Raw genomic sequence first — 9381 nt, 5'->3', positions numbered from 1 at the left:
CTATGGTCATGACCAGGGCCCTTTCCTGTGGTCATCACCGGGGCCCTTACCTGTGGTCATCACCGGGGTCGTTAACTGTGGTCATCACCAGGGCCCTTACCTGTGGTCATTACCGGGACCCTTACCTGTGGTCATCACCGGGGCCCTTACCTGTGGACATCACCGGGACCCTTACCTGTGGTCATCACCGGGACCCTTACCTGTGGTCATCACCGGGGCCCTTACCTGTGGTCGTCACCGGGGCCCCTTACCTGTGGACATCACCGGGGCCCTTACCTGTGGTCATCACCGGGGCCCCTTACCTGTGGACATCACCGGGGCCCTTACCTGTGGTCATCACCCGGGCCCCTTACCTGTGGTCGTCACCGGGACCCTTACCTGTGGTCATCACTGAGGCCCTTACCTGTGGTCATCACCTGGGCCCTTACCTGTGGTCATCACCGGGACCCTTACCTGTGGTCATCACCGGGGCCCCTTACCTGTGGTCATCACCGGGGTCCTTACCTGTGGTCATCACCGGGCCCCTTACCTGTGGTCATCACCGGGGTCCTTACCTGTGGTCATCACCGGGGTCCTTACCTGAGGTCATCACCGGGGCCCCTTACCTGTGGTCATCACCTGGGCCCTTACCTGTGGTCATCACCGGGACCTTTACCTGTGGTCATCACCGGGGCCCCTTACCTGTGGTCATCACCGGGGTCCTTACCTGTGGTCATCACCGGGGTCCTTACCTGTGGTCATCACCGGGGTCGTTAACTGTGGTCATCACCAGGGCCCTTACCTTTGGTCATCACTGAGGCCCTTACCTGTGGTCATCACCGGGGCCCTTACCTGTTATCATCACCGGGGCCTTTACCTGTGGTCATCATTGGGGCCCTTACCTGTGGTCATCATTGGGGCCCTTACCTGTGGTCATCATTGGGGCCCTTACCTGTGGTCATCATTGGGGCCCTTACCTATGGTCATCACCCGGGACGTTACCTTTGATCATCACCGGGGCCCTTACCTGTTATCCTCCCTGGGGCCCTTACCTCACGTCATCACCATGGCCCTTACCTCTGGTCATCACCAGGGCCCTTACCTGCGGTCATCACCAGGGCCCCTTACCTCTGGTCATCACCGGGGCCCTTACCTGTGGTAATCACCGGGGCCCTTACCTCTGGTCATCACCGGGGCCCTTACCTGTGGTAATCACCGGGGCCCTTACCTCTGGTCATCACCGGGGCCCTTACCTGTGGTAATCACCGGGGCCCTTACCTGTGGTAATCACCGGGGCCCTTACCTCTGGTCATCACCGGGGCCCTTACCTGTGGTAATCACCGGGGCCCTTACCTCTGGTCATCACCGGGGCCCTTACCTGTGGTAATCACCTGGGCCCTTACCTGTGGTCGTCACCGGAGCCCTTATCTTGAGATGATTTCCGGGCTTTAGTGTCCCCGCGGCCTTGTCCTCGACCATGCCTCTACCCCCAGGTAGCAGCCCGTGACAGCTGACTAACACCCAGGTACCTATTTTACTGCTAGGAAACAGGAGCATAGGGTGAAAGAAACTCTGCCAATTGTTTCTCGCCGGCGCCCGGGATCGACCCCGGGACCAAAGGATTACAAATCCAGCATGCTGTCCACTATGCCAACCGGCTCCCTTACCTGGGCCATTTCCCTCGTCACCTGGTTGATACCTGGTTGATGGGGTTCTGGGAGTTGCTCTACTCCCCAAGCCCGGCCCGAGGCCAGGCTTGACTTGTGAGAGTTTGGTCCATCAGGCTGTTGCTTGGAGCGGCCCTCAGGCCCACATACCCACCACAGCTCGGTTGGTCCGGCACTCCTTGGAGGAATAAATCTAGTTTCCTCTTGAAAATGTCCACGGTTGTTCAGGCAATATTTCTTATGCTTGCTGGGAGGACGTTGAACAACCGCGGACCTCTGATGTTTATACAGTGTTCTCTGATTGTGCCTATGGCACCTCTGCTCTTCACTGGTTCTATTCTACATTTTCTTCCATATCGTTTACTCCAGTTCGTTGTTATTTTACTGTGTAGATTTGGTACTTGGCCCTCCAGTATCTTCCAGGTGTATATTATTTGATATCTCTCTCGTCTTCTTTCTAGTGAGTACATTTGGAGGGCTTTGAGACGATCCCAATAATTTAGGTGCTTTATTGCATCTATGCGTGCCGTATATGTTCTCTGTATTCCCTCTATTTCAGCAATCTCTCCTGCTCTGAAGGGGGAAGTGAGTACTGAACAGTACTCAAGACGGGACAACACAAGTGACTTGAAGAGTACAACCATTGTGATGGGATCCCTGGATTTGAAAGTTCTCATAATCCATCCTATCATTTTTCTGGCTGTCGCAATATTTGCTTGGTTATGCTCCTTAAACGTTAGGTCATCAGACATTATTATTCCCAAATCCTTTACATGCTGTTTTCCTACTATGGGTACATTTGATTGTGTTTTGTACTCTGTATTATGTTTAAGGTCCTCATTTTTACCGTACCTGAGTACCTGGAATTTATCACTGTTAAACATCATGTTATTTTCTGATGCCCAGTCGAAAACTTTATTAATATCAGCTTGAAGTTTTTCAATGTCCTCAGCCGAGGTAATTTTCATACTGATTTTTGTGTCATCTGCAAAGGATGATACGAAGCTGTGACTTGTATTTTTGTCTATATCTGATATGAGAATAAGGAAAAGCAGCGGTGCAAGGACTGTACCCTGAGGTACAGAGCTTTTCACTGCACTTGGACTAGATTTTATATGGTTGACAGTTACTCGCTGAGTCCTGTTTGACAGAAAACTGAGTATCCAGCGTCCTACTTTACCGGTTATTCCCATTGACTTCATTTTGTGTGCTATCACGCCATGGTCACATTTATCGAAAGCCTTTGTGAAGTCCGTGTATATCACATCAGCATTCTGTTTCTCTTCTAATGCCTCAGTGACTTTGTCGTAGTGCTCAAGTAGCTGTGAGAGGCACGATCTTCCTGCTCGAAATCCATGTTGGCCTGGGTTGTGAAGGTCATTGGTCTCCATGAAATTGGTGACCTGACTCCTAATCACTCTCTCAAATACTTTTATGATGTGCAATGTTAGTGCAACTGGTCTATAATTTTTTGCCAATACTTTGCTCCCTCCCTTGTGTAGAGGGGCTATGTCTGCTACTTTAAGTGCATCTTGTATCTCCCCCGTGTCCAAGCTCTTCCTCCACACTATACTGAGTGCCTGTGCTACCGGCACTTTGCATTTCTTTATAAATATTGAATTCCATGAGTCTGGACCTGGGGCCGAGTGCATGGGCATGTTTTCAATTTCTTTTTCAAAATTTAGTGTGCTCGTGTTTATATCAGTTATATTTACAGGGGTTTGAATATCCTGCATAAAGAAATTGTCTGGATCTTCCACCTTCATGTTGTTTATTGGAGTGCTAAACATGTCCTCATACTGCTTTTTTAGGATTTCACTAATTTCTTTGTCATCCTCCGTGTATGAACCTTCACTTGTACGAATAGGTCCAATACTGGCAGTGGTTTTTGCTTTTGATTTCGCATATGAGAAGAAATATTTTGGATTTTTCTTTATTTCCTGAATGGCTTTCTGTTCTAACTGCCTTTCTTCAGTTTCATATGAGTGTTTCAATTTCCGCTCGATTTCTTCAATCTCCCTATTTAAATTATTCCTTCTTTGACGGGAAATTCGTGTCTGCATAAGCAGTTCCGTTATTTTTTTCCTGCGTTTATAGTGTCGTCTGCGTTTTCTTTCTACGTTAGATCTCTTTCTGGCTTTCCTCAAAGGAACATGTTTCAGACAGACTTGATACGCTTCTGAAGTCAGTTTTTCTATTCCTTCTGTAGGACTTGTATTACTTAGAACAGTTCCCCATGGAATGTTTGTAAGTTCCTTGTTTATTATCTCCCAGTCTATCCTTTTATTATTAAAATTTAATTTACTGAATAGCCCCTCTCGCTTTATCAACGTTTTAGGTCTATTCTGAGTATTGATGGTCGTTTGCACTTCAATGAGCTTGTGATCTGAATATGTGGTATCTGATATCGTAATGTCTCTGATAATGTCTTCATTGTTCGCAAAGACCAGATCTAGAATATTTTCATTTCTCGTTGGCTCCGATATCTGCTGATTGAGTGAAAATTTGTCACAGAATCTAAGTAGTTCTCTAATCTGTGGTTGGTTAGGTCCTGATAGATTTCCTGGTATAATATTATTGTTTGCTATATTCCACCTGAGACTAGGCAAGTTGAAGTCACCTAGGAAGATAATATCAGGTATCGGGTTCTCCAAATTATCAAGGCTATTCTCTATTTTGCTTATCTGTTCTGTGAATTCCTCAGCCGTTGCATCTGGCGGTTTGTATATTAGTATAATCACTAAATTTATTTTCTCTATTTTTAATCCCAGTACCTCTACCACCTCATTTGTAACGTTTAGGAGCTCCGAGCATACAAGGTCTTCCCTAATATACAGACTCACTCCTCCAAGTGACCTAATTTTCCTATCGCACCTGTATAGGTTATATCCTGGAATCCAGATCTCACTGTCCAACAATTCCCCTGCATGGGTTTCTGTGAAAGCTCCAAATACTGCATTTGACTCCATGAGGAGGCCATTTATGAACTGTACTTTGTTGTTTGTTCTTGTTTTCAGTCCTTATATGTTGGCAAAGATGAATGAGGTTACTCTATTACCCAGCAAACACAAATCATCTACAAAACGTTCGTCTATCTCTTCCCATAGGTGTGGGAATGATTTGCATTGAGAATGGTGCAGGAGAGCCTTTGAGAAACTTTTAATAAAAAAATCCAAACACAAAGGTTTTATAATAAATTGTTTTTCTACAACTATTTTGTTCCTAATGTATTACAAATAGTTTTTACATGTTTAAATATAAAATTTATGGTGTTTTTTGTAAAATTCAATAATAAATTGTGAATGATATTTGTTGGCTCAGTGAAACGTTCAAAATCCATTTAGTTATAATATGATCAGAAAAATGTAGTTTTCCAAATTTTCTAATAATCGCTCTTTTTAACACAATTTGACTCCTTATGCATTCCACTAAACACTAATATCATGTTTAAATATATAATATATGTATTATTCCCTAAGATAATTTATATAAATTATAAAAGTTGCTGGAAAGTGGTGCGAAAGAATCTGAAAACGTTTTGTTGTCTTATATTGGCGTGTTCTTATTAACTAGAGTGAGTAAGAGTGAGCGAGAGTGGGTAAGAGTGACTGAGAGTAAGAGTGAGCGAGAGTGACTGAGAGTAAGAGTGACTGAAGGTGAGTGAGAGTGTGTAAGAGTGAGTGAGAATGAGTAAAAGTAAGAGTGAGTGAGAGTAAGAGTGAGTAAGGGTGAGTATGAGAATAAGAGTGATTGAGAGTAAGAGTGATTGAGAATGAGAGTAAGAGTGATTGAGAGTTAGAGTGAGAGTAAGAGTGATTGAGAGTAGGAGTGAGAGTAAGAGTAAGAATGAGAGTAAGAGTGACTGAAGGTGAGTGAGTGCCAGAGAGTGTGTAAGTGTGAGTAAGAGTGAGTAAAAGTAAGAGTGACTGAGAGTAAGAGTAAGTGAGAGTAAGAGTGATTGAGAGTAAGAGTGAGTATGAGAGTAAGAGTGATTGAGAATGAGAGTAAGAGTGATTGAGAATGAGAGTAAGAGTGATTGAGAATGAGAGTAAGAGTGATTGAGAGTTAGAGTGAGAGTAAGAGTGATTGAGAGTAAGAGTGATTGAGAGTTAGAGTGAGAGTAAGAGTGATTGAGAGTAAGAGTGATTGGGAGTAGGAGTGAGAGTAAGAGTGATTGAGAGTAAGAGTGAGAGTAAGAGTGAGTAAGAGTAAGAATGAGAGTAAGAGTGAGTAAGAGTAAGAGTGACTGAAGGTGAGTGAGTGCCAGAGAGTGTGTAAGTGTGAGTAAGAGTGAGTGAGAGTGAGTAAAAGTAAGAGTGACTGAGAGTGAGTTAAAGTAAGAGTGAGTGAGAGTAAGAGTGATTGAGAGTAAGAGTGAGTAAGGGTGAGTATGAGAGTAAGAGTGATTGGGAGTTAGAGTGAGAGTAAGAGTGATTGAGAGTAAGAGTGATTGAGAGTAAGAGTGATTGAGAGTAAGAGTGATTGAGAGTAGGAGTGATTGGGAGTAGGAGTGAGAGTAAGAGTGAGAGTAAGAGTGAGTAAGAGTAAGAATAAGAGTAAGAGTGACTGAAGGTGAGTGAGTGCCAGAGAGTGTGTGTGAGTAAGAGTGAGTAAAAGTAAGAGTGACTGAGAGAGAGTAAAAGTAAGAGTGACTGAGAGTGAGTGAGAGTAAGAATGACAGAGTGAGTAAGAGTGAGAGTAAGAGTGAGTATGAGAGTAAGAGTGATTGAGAGTGAGAGTAAGAGTGATTGAGAATGAGAGTAAGAGTGATTGAGAATGAGAGTAAGAGTGATTGAGAATGAGAGTAAGAGTGATTGAGAATGAGAGTAAGAGTGATTGAGAGTTAGAGTGAGAGTAAGAGTGATTGAGAGTTAGAGTGAGAGTAAGAGTGATTGAGAGTAAGAGTGATTGGGAGTAGGAGTGAGAGTAAGAGTGATTGAGAGTAAGAGTGATTGAGAGTTAGAGTGAGAGTAAGAGTGATTGAGAGTAAGAGTGATTGGGAGTAGGAGTGAGAGTAAGAGTAAGAGTGAGTAAGAGTAAGAATGAGAGTAAGAGTGATTGAGAGTAAGAGTGATTGGGAGTAAGAGTGAGAGTAAGAGTGATTGAGAGTAAGAGTAATTGAGAGTGAGTGAGAGTAAGAGTGATTGAGAGTAAGAGTGAGAGAGTGAGTATGAATGGGTAAGGGTGACTGAGAGTGAGTAAGAGTGACAGAGTAAGAGTGACAGATTAAGAGTGACTGAGAGTAAGAGTGAGTAAGAGTATGAGAGTGAGTAAGGATGACTGAGAGTAAGAGTGAGTAATAGTGAGTAAGAGTGATTGAGAGTAAGAGTGATTGAGAGTAAGAGTGAGGGTGATTATGAGAGTGAGTTAAGAGTGTGAGGTGTGAGCGGGTAACTGCATGGCCAGGGAGGCAGGATGTGTGGTCACACATAGGCCTCGTGATCTCTAATGTTGGTTTTCATATATATGTTGGATTTTTGTCCTGTTTCAAATTATAATTATTTAGCAGGAATGTAATAAGATATTACACAGTATTAATGTGACAATAATATATGCATTATTTCCTTGATAATCAAACTTGTTGTTCAAAGATAATATACAATCTTTGAAGGAAACATTTTGAGAGGGCGAGCTGATGGCAACACTGGGCTGGTGGTGAGTGAGACACACATGGTTAGTTGTGCTCAGACCTTCAGTGGCGAAGGGTGTGTCCTAGGTGGCCGCCGCCACCAGCCGCCACCACCAGCCGCCACCACCAGCCGCCACCACTAGCCGCCACCAGCCGCCGCCACCACCACCCATCACCGCCGCCACCACCACCCACCACCACCGCCACCACCCACCACAGCCGCCACCACCCATCACCGCCACCACCAGCCGCCATCAGCTGCCACCGCCACCAGCCGCCACCGCCCGCCACCAGCTGCCACCACCACCGCCACCACCAGCCGCCACCAACGCCCACCATCAGCCGCCACCGACCGTTGCCACAGTCGCCACCGCCAGCCGCCACCCGCCGCCACCAGCTGCCACAGCCACCACCAGCCGCCATCACCTGCCACCACCAGCCGCCACCACCGCCACCAGCTGCCACCGCCCGCCACCACCAGCCGCCACCAACTGCCACAAGCCGCCACCGCCTGCCACCACCAGCCACCACCACCGCCACCAGCTGCCACCACCAGCCGCCACCAACCGCCACCAGCCGCCACCGCCCGCCACCACCAGCCACCACCACCGCCACCAGCTGCCACCGCCCGCCACCACCAGCCGCCACCACCAGCCACCACCACCGCCATCAGCTGCCACCAGCCGCCACCACCACCACCCGCCACCACCACCACCACCAGCCGCCACCACCACCACCAGCCGCCAACACCGCCCACCACCAGCTGCCACCGCCCGCCACCACCAGCCGCCACCACCGCCACCAGCCACCACCACCAGCCACCACCACCGCCCACCACCAGCTGCCACCGCCTCCAGCCGCCACCGCCCGCCACCACCAGCCGCCACCACCGCCACCAGCTGCCACCAGCTGCCACCGCCCGCCACCACCAGCCGCCACCAGCCGCCACCGCCCGCCACCACCGCCCACCACCACCACCTACCACCAGCTGCCACTGCCAACAGCCACCACCGCCCGCCACCACCAGCCGCCACCACCGCCACCAGCTGCCACCGCCCGCCACCACCAGCCGCCACTGCCACCACCAGCTGCCACCACCGCCCACCACCAGCTGCCACCACCCGCCACCACCAGCCGCCACCACCGCCACCAGCCGCCACCGCCCGCCACTAGCCGCCACCACCACCAACTGCCACCGCCCGCCACCACCAGCCGCCACCAGTTGCCACCACCAGCTGCCACAGCCCGCCACCACCAGCTGCCACCACCACCACCACCAGCTGCCACCGCCCGCCACCACCAGCCGCCACCACCACCACCATCTGCCACCACCCGCTACCACCAGCCGCCACCACCACCACCACCACCACCACCCGCCACTACCAGCCACCACCACCACCACCACCACCACCACCCGCCACCACCAGCCGCCACCACCAGCCGCCACCACCCGCCACTACCACCCGCCACCACCAGCCGCCACCACCACCACCACCAGCTGCCACCGCCCGCCACCACCAGCTGCCACCACCGCCCACCACCAGCTGCCACCACCGCTCACCACCACCAGCTGCCACCACCGCCCACCACCAGCTGCCACCACCGCTCACCACCACCAGCTGCCACCACCGCTCACCACCACCAGCTGCCACCACCGCTCACCACCACCAGCTGCCACCACCGCTCACCACCACCAGCTGCCACCACCGCTCACCACCACCAGCTGCAACCACCGCTCACCGCCACCAGCTGCCACCAGCTGCCACCACCGCTCACCACCACCAGCTGCCACCACCAGCTGCCACCAGCTGCCACCACCGCTCACCACCACCAGCTGCCACCACCAGCTGCCACCACCGCCCACCACCAGCTGCCACCACCGCTCACCACCACCAGCTGCCACCACCGCTCACCACCACCAGCCGCCACCACCGCCCACCACCAGCTGCCACCACCGCTCACCACCACCAGCTGCCACCACCGCCCACCACCACCAGCTGCCACCACCGCCAACCACCACCAGCTGCTACCACCGCCTACCACCAGCCGCCACCACAGCCCACCACCAGCTGCCACCACCGCCCACCACAACCAGCTGCCACCACC

Source organism: Procambarus clarkii, chromosome 41 (assembly GCF_040958095.1).
Source record: "Procambarus clarkii isolate CNS0578487 chromosome 41, FALCON_Pclarkii_2.0, whole genome shotgun sequence".
Classification (NCBI taxonomy): Eukaryota; Metazoa; Arthropoda; class Malacostraca; order Decapoda; family Cambaridae; genus Procambarus; species Procambarus clarkii.
The sequence above is the reverse complement of the archived record's forward strand: the minus strand, read 5'-3'. Positions refer to the sequence as shown.